A 12532-nucleotide genomic window follows, 5' to 3' on the forward strand; every position below is an offset into this window, starting at 1 on the left:
CTTAAGACAAAGTTTTGATTTTCTGTTTATAAGTGGATATAGACACTTAATATATTTGTTACATTTGGCTTGAAGGCCTTCAATGTGATTTTTAAAAGTTAATTTTTGATCTAGCATAAGTCCTAAATATTTAGCTTCGCTAGACCAATTAATTGGAACCCCATTCATAGTGACAATATGTCTGCTAGAAGGTTTCAAAGAAGAAGTTCTCAGCTTATGTGAGAAAATTATAAGCTGAGTTTTGGAAGCATTCGGTGAAATTTTCCATTTTTGCAAGTAAGTGGAGAAAATATCCAAACTTTTTTGCAATCTACTACAAATGACACGAAGGCTTCGCCCTTTGGCAGAAAGGCCCGTGTCATCTGCAAACAAAGATTTATTACACCCTGGTGACAAATCAGGTAAGTCAGAGGTAAAAATGTTATACAATATGGGCCCCAGTTTGCTGCCTTGAGGAACACCAGCTCTTACAGGTAATCTATCAGATTTAGAATTTTGATGGTTTACCTGCAGTGAGCGATCTGATAAATATTTTTGGATCAGTTTAATGATGTACAGAGGAAAATTAAAATTCATCAATTTTACAATCAAACCTTCATGCCAAACACTGTCAAATGCTTTCTCTAAATCAAGAAGAGCAACTCCAGTCGATTATCCTTCAGATTTGTTGAGCCGAATTAAATTCGTTACTCTTAATAACTGATGGGTGGTTGAATGCCCATGGCGAAAGCCAAATTGCTCATCAGCAAAAATAGAATTGTCATTAATATGAACCATCATTCTATTTAAAATAATCTTTTCAAACAGTTTGCTTATTGAAGAATTTGTCCGGATTTTTGTCCGGCTTCAAAATAACTTTGGCATTTTTCCATTTATCTGGGAAGTATGCCAATTGAATACATTTGTTAAATATATTAACCAAAAAGGATAATGAGCTCTCAGGAAGTTGTTGATAAGTATGTAGAAAATACCATCATCACCCGGGGCTTTCATATTTTTAAATTTCCTAGTAATAGATCTCACTTCATCCAAATTAGTTCCCAACGAAGGGTCAAAAACATTATCTTGATTGAGAATGTCTTCGAAGCTCCGTGTAACCTGATCCTCAATTGGACTAGTGAGACCTAGACTAAAATTATGGGCACTCTCGAACTGCTGGGCAAGTTTTTGAGCCTTTTCGCCATTTGTTAATAAAATTTTATTTCCTTCTTCAAGCGCTGGAATTGGCTTTTGAGGGTTTTAAGAATTTTTGTTAATTTCCAAAAGGATTTCGAACTGGGATCCAACTTCGAGACATTATTCTTAAAGTTGGTATTTCTCAGAATAGCGAAACGTATTTTAATTTTATTTTGCAAATATCTTTAAATAACTTTCAACGCGGGATCGCGTTCTTTGGTATTGCCTTCGCCTCACATTTTTAAGACGGATCAGTAGCTGAAGATCGTCGTCAATAATAATGGAGTTGAATTTAATTTCACATTTAGGAATTGCAATGCCTCTGGCTTCGACAATTAAATTTGTCAAAGATACGAGAGCATTATCAATATCACTTTTGGTATCGAGAGGAATATCAACATCAAAATTCCCATCGATATACGTTTTATATAAATCCCAATCAGCTCTATGATAATTAAAAGTAGAGCTGATTGGATTATAAATGGCTTCTTGTGAGACTTCAAGCGTCACAGGAAGGTGATCAGAGTCAAAGTCAGCATGAGTTACCAATTGGCCACACAGCTGACTTGAATCCGTTAAAGCTAAATCAATTGTAGAAGGATTTCGACTGGAAGAAAAACAAGTTGGTCCATTGGGATATTGAATAGTATAATATCCCGCAGAACAATCTTCAAATAAAATTTTACCATTGGAATTGCTTTGAGCATTATTCCATGAACGGTGTTTGGCATTGAAGTCACCAATTACGAAGAATTTTGATTTGTTGCGAGTCAGAATTTGAAGATCAGCTTTCAACAAATTCTTTTGCTGCCCATTGCATTGAAAAGGCAAACAGGCTGCAATGAAGGAAAATTGACCATTCCCATGTAACACGGACATGAGACATAATACAGGCCTTTTCCAAACTTTTCACTTTTGTTAAAATGAGAAATGCCCCTCTGGGAAGTACCAGAGTGGGATTTCATTTTCATCTTAATTACTTGGACTGGTGAAAATCCAAGTAATTGAGAAATTTCAATAAGAAAATTATTTTGAGCTTTTTAGTGGAATGTTTTCACCTGTCATAAGACGAGTTTATACAATCCCATTGAATTCCACCACTTAAGTGGTATGGTGGAATTCAATGGGATTGTATAAACTCGTCTTATGACAGGTGAGAAATTTCAATTTTAATCATCCAGTGATTTGTCATCACTGGGGAGACCTTTCAAGACGACTTTGAACAATCGCTCAGTTTTGTCGTCGTATGTGAAGAATTTATGGTGGTAGGTCATTTGGCATAAAGTCGTTTGGCATAACGCCGTTTGGCATAAGGCCGTTTGGCATAAAGGTCGTTTGGCATAATGTCGTTTGGCATAACGGCCGTTTGGCATAATGGCCGTTTGGCATAATGGTCATTTGGCATAATAGTTGTGTAATCATCAATTTCGAATCTTACGCATAATATTTCAATTATTTATAATGATTGTCACTTTAACATTATAAGAGAGATATTTTAAATTGATTTTTTTCGAATTAAAGTTTAGATTCTATATACTTTGGTAATAAAATCTGCCTATTTCACTTGAAATCTTTTTACCTCTGGGTCAGCAACAAGATCGTCGTTTATTAAAACAAACTACAAAATACGGAAAGTCAAAAAGCAAAATTGTAAGTGCTCAAGAGCAAAAACAACTTTACACAAAAAAAGGCAATAAAAATCAAATGAAGTTATTTTTGCATGACATATATTCATCTTTTTAAAAGCATACTTTGTCGTTCATTAGTCTAAAAAGTATATGCTTCTTTTTTCAAATAATGCATTTGTCAGGCATAACACAAGGGAGAATATGTATGGTTTCTATTCACAATGTATGCAATATTCAGTTCTAGGAAAGGGAAGATATAACTTGCCTTCTTCCAAAGGATACATTTTTTGGCGAAGTAAGGGAAGATTTTATTCATTTGTTTAATAAGGGCATTTGCTCGGTTTACGGCAAAGAAGGATATGATCCCTTCTTTCAAAGGATGCATCTTCCCGACAGTTAAATCAGAGAAGATATGGTTCCATTTTTCAAAGGATACATTTGCCCGGCAGATGGCGAAATACGATATATGCTTCCTTCTTCCAAATCAGGCATTTGCTCGGTTTAATGCGAGGGAAGATATGATCCCTTCTTTCAGAGGATGGCAGAAGGTCCAGTAGAAGGCAAAAGATGATTTGGTTCCTTATTTCAATTTAAGCATTTACTCGGTTAGACGCAAGGGAAGATGAGATTCTTTCATTCAGAGGATGCATTTGCTCGGCAAAAGGTAAAAAATGACATAGTTCCTTTATTCAATTCAGGCTTTTGCTCGGTTTAAGGCAAAGGAATATATGATTCCTTCATTCAGAAAATGCATTTGCGCGGCAGAAGTCCAGAGAGGAAATGCTGGCTCCACCCCTGTACACCCGAAAGCCTTTACCCGAAGGCCACTACCCCGAATGAGACACTACTCCGACTCCCGAGATCCGTTACCCCGAAAGTCCAGTAGCCCGAATACATTTCGAATCTGTAGTTTTCTACTATTACTATTTTTAACACCCACAGATACCGATGAATTGTAAAATGGCGCATGTGCCCTGTATAGAGCGAACATAAGCGATAACACCTTCTTTAAATGAATGCGTTGGCCCGGTTTAAGGCAAACAGAGTTGATAATGCCTTCTTTAGATGAACACATTTGACAGATATAAAACGATCAGAATTGGTAATGCCTTCTTTAAATAAACGCTTTTGTCGGATTAATGCGCACAGAGATAATAATGCCTTGTAAAAAGGAATGCATTTGCCCGATATGAGACATAGTTGATAATGCCTTTTTTAATGAACGCATTTGATGATGCCTTCTTTTAATGAACGCATTTGCTCTGAACAGAATAGAGTTGAAAATGCTTTCTATTATAAAACGCGTTTGCCCGGTATGAGCCGAATAGAATAGATAGCACATCCTTTAAATGATCGCGTTTGCAAGGTATAACGAAGCTATGCCTGTTCCTTGCCATGGGAGGAACAAACATATTCGACGAACAGAAGAGATTTTCTCATTCTAGGGTCTTGTCGTCATGCCCTTCTTGTCACAGTTATACATGAGTTATAAATAAATTTCTATTGTTTAAATTTTTTTCTCTGAGATAAACTGTAAACTTGAAATCAGGACTACTGGGGATACTTGCTCATTCGGGGTAGTGTCCCACTCGGGGTGATGGCATTCGGGGTAGGCACTCATTCGGGGTAATGGTGTTCGTGGTAGTGGCCTTTGGGGTAATGGATATATTGGTAGTGTCATAGAGTCGAAATGGTTCCTTCTTTCAATTTGTTTGGTTTAAGACACGGGAAATTATTCGCTTCTTTCAGAAGTTGCATTTGCTCGGCAGACGGCAAGAGATGATATGGTTTCTTCCTTCAATTGAAGTATTTGCTCGGCTTAAGAAAAAGGAAATAATGATCCTTTCTTTGAAAAGATGCATTTGTCCAGCAGAAGCCAGAGAGGGTATGACTCCTTCTTACAATTCAAGCATTTGGTTCGTTCGGTACAATGCAAGGGGAGATATGATCCTTCCTTAGAAACCGTTTGCTCATAAAAGGGAGAAATGGTCAAGTTTTCTGGCTTGCCCTTACATGAAAATAATTCAATGTCAATTTAATTTAATGCTGATCTATCTTGCTGGTAGGTGCGTCAACATTTTCGTTTTGACAGGAAGCATATTTATTAGATCTCTTCATGTTTTTAAAAAGTATCAAAATTCAACTGGTCAGTCCAGAATCACAATTCTTATGCTAGAACAAGTCTCCTGTCCAATTTTCAACTAATTCGGATAAAATTTCGAGGTGGCTCAAGTCGATTTAGTGTTTTTGGGCCATTTTCAATTTTGTAAAAAATCTAACAAGAGATATAAACGACGAAAACTATCGCAACAACTTCTATACGGAAGCTTTTGGTGTGCTCTACAAGTCTTGTGAACATTGCGATTCGTTCCGTTCACGTTTTGTCCATGAAAAAGTGATTTTCAAGCTATTAAGTGCATAAAAAAATGTTTCCCCCAAAAGTCGTTGTTCTACAAAATTCTTGAATTCATGACAAATGATAGCTATTTTTTTATAATATTATTCCTCTTTTTTCCCTGGAAATTTGTGGAATATAATTGCCAATGTGTTATCTACCGTGAAATTCTTAAAAATCAGAAGCTGAACATTCGTCATAAATTTGCACACTGAGGTTTCTTCAAACAAGTTGTTCAAACAAAGAAGCTTCGATTTCACTTGTTACTACGATGCACTCAATGTTAAAAACATGCAGACACATGGTGAATTTAACAAAATTTGGAAGTCGTTTGTTGTAAGCATCAAATATCATATGATTTGATTTATGTTTTGTTCGAACATTTTGTTTGAAGAAATCCTAACGTGCAAATTTGTGACAAATGTTCAGCTTCTGATTTTTAAGAATTTAACGGTAAATCGCACATCGACAATTATATTACTCAAATTTTCTGGGAAAAAAGAGGAATAATAATTTTCTAAATTAGCAATCATTTGTCATGAATTCAAGAATTTTGTAGAACAACGACTTTTGGGGGAAACACTTTTTTATGCACTTAAAAGCTTGAAAATCACTTTTACATGGACAAAATGTGAACGGAACGAATCGCAATGTTCACAAGACTGGTAGAGCACACCAAAAGCTCCCGTTTTGAGGTTGTTGCGATAGTTTCCAACGTTTATATCTCTTGTTAGATTTTTCCAAAATTGAAAATAGCCCAAAAACACTAAATTGACTTGAGCCACCTCGAAATTTCATCCGAATCAGCTGAAAATTTGACAGGAGACTTATTCTAGCATAAGAATTGTGATTCTGGTCTGACCGGTTGAATTTTTGATACTTTTTGAAAACATGAAGAGGTCTAATATTTATTCCTAATTTGTCACGCCGTACAATCCCGTTCCCAATTATCTTGTAATGCCCATATGAAGGAAACTACGTAACTGAATGGCTCAACAAATCTTACTTATCCATTACACAGCTCAAACAAAAATTATGCCAAATGACCTTATGCCAAACGACCATTATGCCAAACGGCCGTTATGCCAAACGGCCATTATGCCAAACGACATTATGCCAAACGACATTATGCCAAACGGCATTATGCCAAATGACTTTATGCCAAACGGGGTACAATCGAATTTATGGCGCTTCTCAGTTAAATAGTGAAGAAGACGTTTGCGATCGTCAAAGGATCCCGGCAAAACGCGGCAGTCACCCTTCCTAGCAATCTGAAATGAAACCTTGATCCCCTGAAGGGTACTCAAGATTTCATTCCGAAAGCCAGAAAACTCGGCAACAGATACCACAATTGGCGGAATCCTTTGTTTCTTCGCATGAATCGAATCACCTGGGCTAAAGGTAGATTCGATTTGCTCAATTTAATCATTAATCAAATCGAACTGATTGCACATTAGATTTAGAAGGAATATCTAAAATCTCCAGCTTCCTTCTATTTTTTCCGCGTTTGGGCAGGACGGTCTTGAAACCTTGTTTCTTTGAAGGAAGTGGAGAATTCAGAGACTCCCCCTTCCTCTTGTTTTTGTTAATACTCATTGCTGAGCGTGGAGACGTGACCTTCTAAGAGGTTTTTTCCCAGAACGGTGTCCCTACAGGATTACCACTGCTTGTCGGAATTTGACTTCCGCAAACGGGTCCAACGTAAAACGAAGGCACGGGTCCTTGCAAAGATCGTAACGGGATCAGTGGGTACAAATAGCGCTGAGAAGCACTGTTGAAATTAAAATAGCTTCGGGTAGTATTAAAAACTTCCTTCCGCAAAGAGAGAATGAACCGCACAGCACGAAAGCACGATGCGGTCTCTTGCTTATGTAAGGTCTATACTGGAATATTGCAGCATTGTATGGTCTGCATTTCCAATAACACACGAAGAAAGATTAGAATCAGTACAAAAACAATTCCTATTATTTTCTCTTCGTAAATTGGGTTGGACAACATTCCCACTTCCATCATATGAGGCACGCTGCAAGCTTATAAACATTCAACCTTTGAAATAGCGTCGTGAAATTGCAATTGTTTCACTTTATTTCTAAACATCCGTGAAGTTAGAGCTATCGCACGTTTGGTCTAAAGTAGAAAATGTCCTCTTCTACAGGTTCCCCCGGGGTACCACGTAATATTCTGGAAGTGGCCTGTGAGATTAATCGTCCTTTGTGGAATCACCAGAAAGAGAAATCATATAAAAAAGAGCAGTCGCATGGCATGCTTGAGTCAACAAATGAAAATATCCATTCCAGCAGGCTCCCCCTGGGCACTCCATGAGGTTCTGGAAGTGATCAATGAGGTCTTACAGACTTTTCAGACGTACCAGAAGATTATTTGTGAGAAATTATAAGACCTACTTTTTGACCCCGGAACCTAAAAGCTCGGGTTCGGAGGGAAACCGGCAGCAGACCCCAGACTGCTGGTCTAGAGCCAACGGCAGTCGGTGGGGTGGGTGCTCAAGACCTCTTTTGGATTCCGGGTCTCAGGGCGTACGGACGCTGGGGAGCTTTCGGATCACGGGAACCTAACTTACGCAAATTACTCACGGTCGGACTTGGTTTTATTGAGGCAATCGTAGCGGGGGCTTCGTTGGTGTCGGCAGTAATCCAATAGAGTGTGCGGCTGAGAAGAATACGGCTCGGATGCGATCGCGTCAAAGCGATCGTCCTACGGTGGAACAACTTGAAAATCTCGGGATTCAGAGAATGGCGTTCCCGGGAGTGATTCCGGCGGGGAATCTTCGGTGGCTTCGTTTGATAAACCGACGCTGCTGAATATATCATCCGGAGGTACGGGGATGACCACGGAGTGGCTAACTCCTAATACACGGGCCACTATCAATAGACACTTGCACTGCAGATGTACCGGGGCTTAGTCTTCAACGGTCCACTCGGGGCTCGGTTGGCCAAAACAGTCCCGAAATCTGCTGGTTAGAACTTGGGTGACAAAAAACCCTCACTATCGCTTCACTCAATTGTCATAAAAATGTCCTTCTTTGCGGACAGAAAAATGCCAATCCTCCTTTGATGCTTTACGATTCGCAGGTTTACATCCACCGCCATACTAAGCGTTCATCAACACCTTCCCGCCCAAAACCGATAATCGCTTCTTTTCTCCTACTCTTCCATCCAGTTCAGTGGATCTCGTCACCCACTCAGCACCCAAATGATTTCATCGCACCTGGTGCGCGGGTGCGCCTCACGCACATATCGCGCCTGCCCCATGCGCGTCAATATAAAATGATCGTTAAAACTCGCGAATAAACTTTACAATTATTTACCCTATTTTCCCGCAATCATAATTCTGAATTATTTATTATTTGTTACCCGCCGGTAACAAAATCATGAAGAAAGAGCTGTCACATGTTTTCAGTTAAAAACTGAAATGTCCCCTCCTATACGGCTTCCGTGGGGCATTTGAGGGCACCCTGGTGACGCGTATAAGCGCTTCAAAAAATCTAAAAAAAAACCTAATAGAACCGTATTTAGTATAGCTTTGTTTTTGGGAAAAGTTTGAGAAATATAAATATAAATAAATATAATAAAATAAATATAAAATATAAAAAAAAAGTTTTCGTTGAAATACCCCAAATGCCATATCGTAGGTACCCCAACGGAATCTGGAATAATTCCGGAACCATACGGAATCTAGACACCACTTGAAGTGGAATCGAAACTAGAATAAAAACTGGAACTTGTCTCAAAATTTCACATTGATCGGTTGAAAGCGAACAGAGTTATGATTTTTTTTTTCAATTTCAACATTTGCCTTCTATAAGAGCTTGGCCTGGTGTTAATCGCACGACCTTCCGTGAACGAGTCAGAAACATTGACCATTAGTCCAACTAACCAGTTATTGAAAGATATGTACATTGGACTACTTCAAAATTACGATTGAAAACAACTGAGGCTGATCTTCATTGAATCTAATTTTTATGTCAAAACTAGAGCCTGTCTTGTTATACCGATTATAAAAATAAATAGTGCCACAAATAATATTGTAGCGAACAATTATAAAAAGATCCACATTATAGTTAATTGTAAATATTCTTTTGAAACGCAAACTGATACGGACTTATAGTAAAAACTCTAAAGTATTGTACATGCCACCATTAACAGTAGGAATTCCTAGCAATTCGGTAACATAATCAACTCCGATGGTGACGTACAGCCACATCATGTTTCCTCGAATTCCAACTCGCCAATTTGTTGTGATACATTCATTGCGTGTTTAGAGCGAGTACCAAACCGCAGAAAGTTGATTCACCTAAATTACCACCATTCACCGGCTGCCATGGCAAGGCAACATTAACCCAAGTTGTTTACAGCTCAAGAAACTGCCGGCCAGATTTGCTGGAACGAATTTGCAATAACTGTGTCACCTGGTCATAACCATTTCTCAGCACGTGTTGCCTCTCAGTTTCAAATAGTTTGTTTTTTGTTTTTGCTAGAGGTGCTACTGAATCTGAATCTGCGATGCGATCATCTCTGTTTGTATCTATCTCGACTGTCGATGTCTCAATTTCCCTGCGAACCGATTTGAAAACAATGGACACTTTAATGAGGGCGAATTTATGTTTGGCTGTTTTTGCTCCAATTGCCATGCCGGATTTTTATGCTATGAATTTGAATTCAATAAGTATTATTATTTGTGTACGAACTTTTTGGAATCCATTTATTTAGCCAGCGCACGACACCACCGACCAATACTCAGAGAAATGCGTAGCTAACTGGGATAAAGAGTCAACATTAAATTATTGGAAACGTAACCTAAAGCTAACAAATGAAAACTAAAATTGAAAATGTTAAATAATCACTAGACTAATTGTTTTGTTTAAAAATAGTAAAGAGAGCAGCAATGGCTTCAATTAGGGCAACGAAATTGTCTCACTGATGATTACATTTCACTTCTGTTTTGCTTTATCCGGAAATAAAGGCTAAATATCTATTAATCAATTTCATTATTCGAGTTTAGTGTTTTGTTCATTTTTCATAATATAGAGTTTATCCTGAGGTGATCATGAAACTCATTACACTACATGTAATGTGACCAGATAAATTTTGTGTGAGCGCGGGACAAAAAAAAGTTCAAAGTTCAATATGTTTTAGAAATGCATTCAGCACTTAATAATAAACCGAAGGTTTAGTTTGCTAGCTGTTGGATAAACGGTAGCTCATTTTAGAAGTCAAAGCTTCCTTCAAATGTTGAATGTGCAGCGCAATGTAGCTGTCATTGAGTTTCAGTTCGTACACAAACGACGCGTCGTTTTCAAGTTTAGCGGTTCCCTGTATGTAAACTGTAAAACTGTTGCAACTTTAAAATTGCAGTTAAAGGACTTTCAGCTGTTGAACGTCTTTTTATTGAAGTCTCGGAGACGCTAGTGTTGTATAACAATCGACTCAGCTCGACGAACTGAGCACATGTCTGTTTGTCCGTGTGTATGTTTGTGTGTGCACAAAAGCTAAGTAAAACATTAGACAACTTTTCATATAGAAATCTCGCAACAAGTTGCATTCGAAAGGTAGTAAGAGCTTGTAGATCACTATCAATTGTGACGATCGGCCGTTGGGTTCAAAAGTTATTAAGAAAATGGTTCATTGAACCCTTGATTGAACCATATAAGGTTGGTGTCTTGGCTAAATACGAGAAAGGCAGTATCACTACTCGGTGAATTAAGTTGAGTTTTTGCCTTTCTCGTACAACTAAGTTGTACCGAAAGGCTATCATTTCACTCCAAAATCGAACTTTTGATAGAAGTCCCGGAGACCCATAGTGTTATATACCATTCGACTCAGCTCGATGAGCTGAATAAATGTCTGTCTGTCCGTGTGTGCGTGTGTGTGTGTGTATGTGTGTGCGTGTGTGTGCACAAAATGCCATAAAAAACATTAGCCAAATTTTCACATAGAAACTCTTAATCGATTTTCTTGCAACAAGTTGCATCCGACAGAGACTAAAACGCTGTTGATCACTATTGAATTTCATAATAATTGCAAATTGCAAAAAATAGATAATATTAAAATAATGATGAGACATAGTCACATAGAACAATAATGTGTTATGAAAATGCCTTGCTTCTATGAATATTTTATCCGTGGCTTCCCATTAAGAGTTTCATCGTACTATAAAGATGCTCGTGTTGCACGCATTTAGGCGTAAGTATGCTCTGCGTTCAGTTTCATAGTACTAAATTGTCCGAAAGTCAAAATTCGAACATAGGAAATTCGAGAAACTTTTGACAGCGCCATCTGTCGTCTACTAGTGTAAATTTTCTATCATAACATTAGACGGTGTAACTGTTTTGCCTTTCTTGTACATCATCGAGGTGTAAGCGTAATGGCTACATTTATTACCTTTTTACGCGAGAAAGGCGCCATCATCGCTAGGTGGATTAATCTGGGTTTTTAAATTCTATTCTAGTTGAAGCTTCCGCCTCCAGGAATATGATCCACGGTTTTTGCTCCAATTTATTTCCAAACGGGTGAGACTGAATAGATTTCGGCTCAGAATATCAAAAATCCCGTCCTATTTCAAATTACTTGGAGACCAGAATCCGGCCTAAAATTTTCCCGAAATGTGAGGCTACCTTGAACACAATATTCATTTTTAGAGCACTTTTAAGCATCAAGTTATTCGACGCAACTGTCGGATCTATTACTATTGATATCCAAAATGAACACTCTGAGAGTCGGTCTTCCAACTTGGGGAAATTTTCCGCAAGATTTTGGTCCGCATGAAATTTAAATGGAGTGGGATTTTGGACGTTCCTTGTCAAAATCCAAGCAATCACGCAGCCAGAAATACATGGAATCAAAATCTGCTCGTAAGATCCCCAGGGTATAAGCAACAATCGATATAAAACTGAAGATTTTTTGTGGTTAAAGTTTCGTTAGCTACGAGCGGTCTTTGGTACCCAGTAATAAAATCGTCGCTTCAGTACGTAATCTATTGATACCCCCTTTAGAACAATGTTTAGCACTGCTATCATAGCAACATTTTCGTAAGTTGCCTAATCTTTAAACAAAAAACAAATGGAAGATAACACTGCTACAAAGCTTGAGTAAAATACAAGCTATAGAGATAATTTTGTCTGAGTCACAGATGCACATTTAAATCTTGACTTCTATGATCCATATGATTGCCTTACAAAACGTTTGCTTCAATAAAAATCATATATTTTAAAAATCTAATATTTCTTTGATAATACTGAGAAATAGTCAATTATGTATTCTATTTTTCTCTATTTTGCGGGACATTATCTAGAAATAAGCTAAATGCGGGACGTTTC

Source organism: Armigeres subalbatus, chromosome 1 (assembly GCF_024139115.2).
Source record: "Armigeres subalbatus isolate Guangzhou_Male chromosome 1, GZ_Asu_2, whole genome shotgun sequence".
Classification (NCBI taxonomy): domain Eukaryota; kingdom Metazoa; phylum Arthropoda; class Insecta; order Diptera; family Culicidae; genus Armigeres; species Armigeres subalbatus.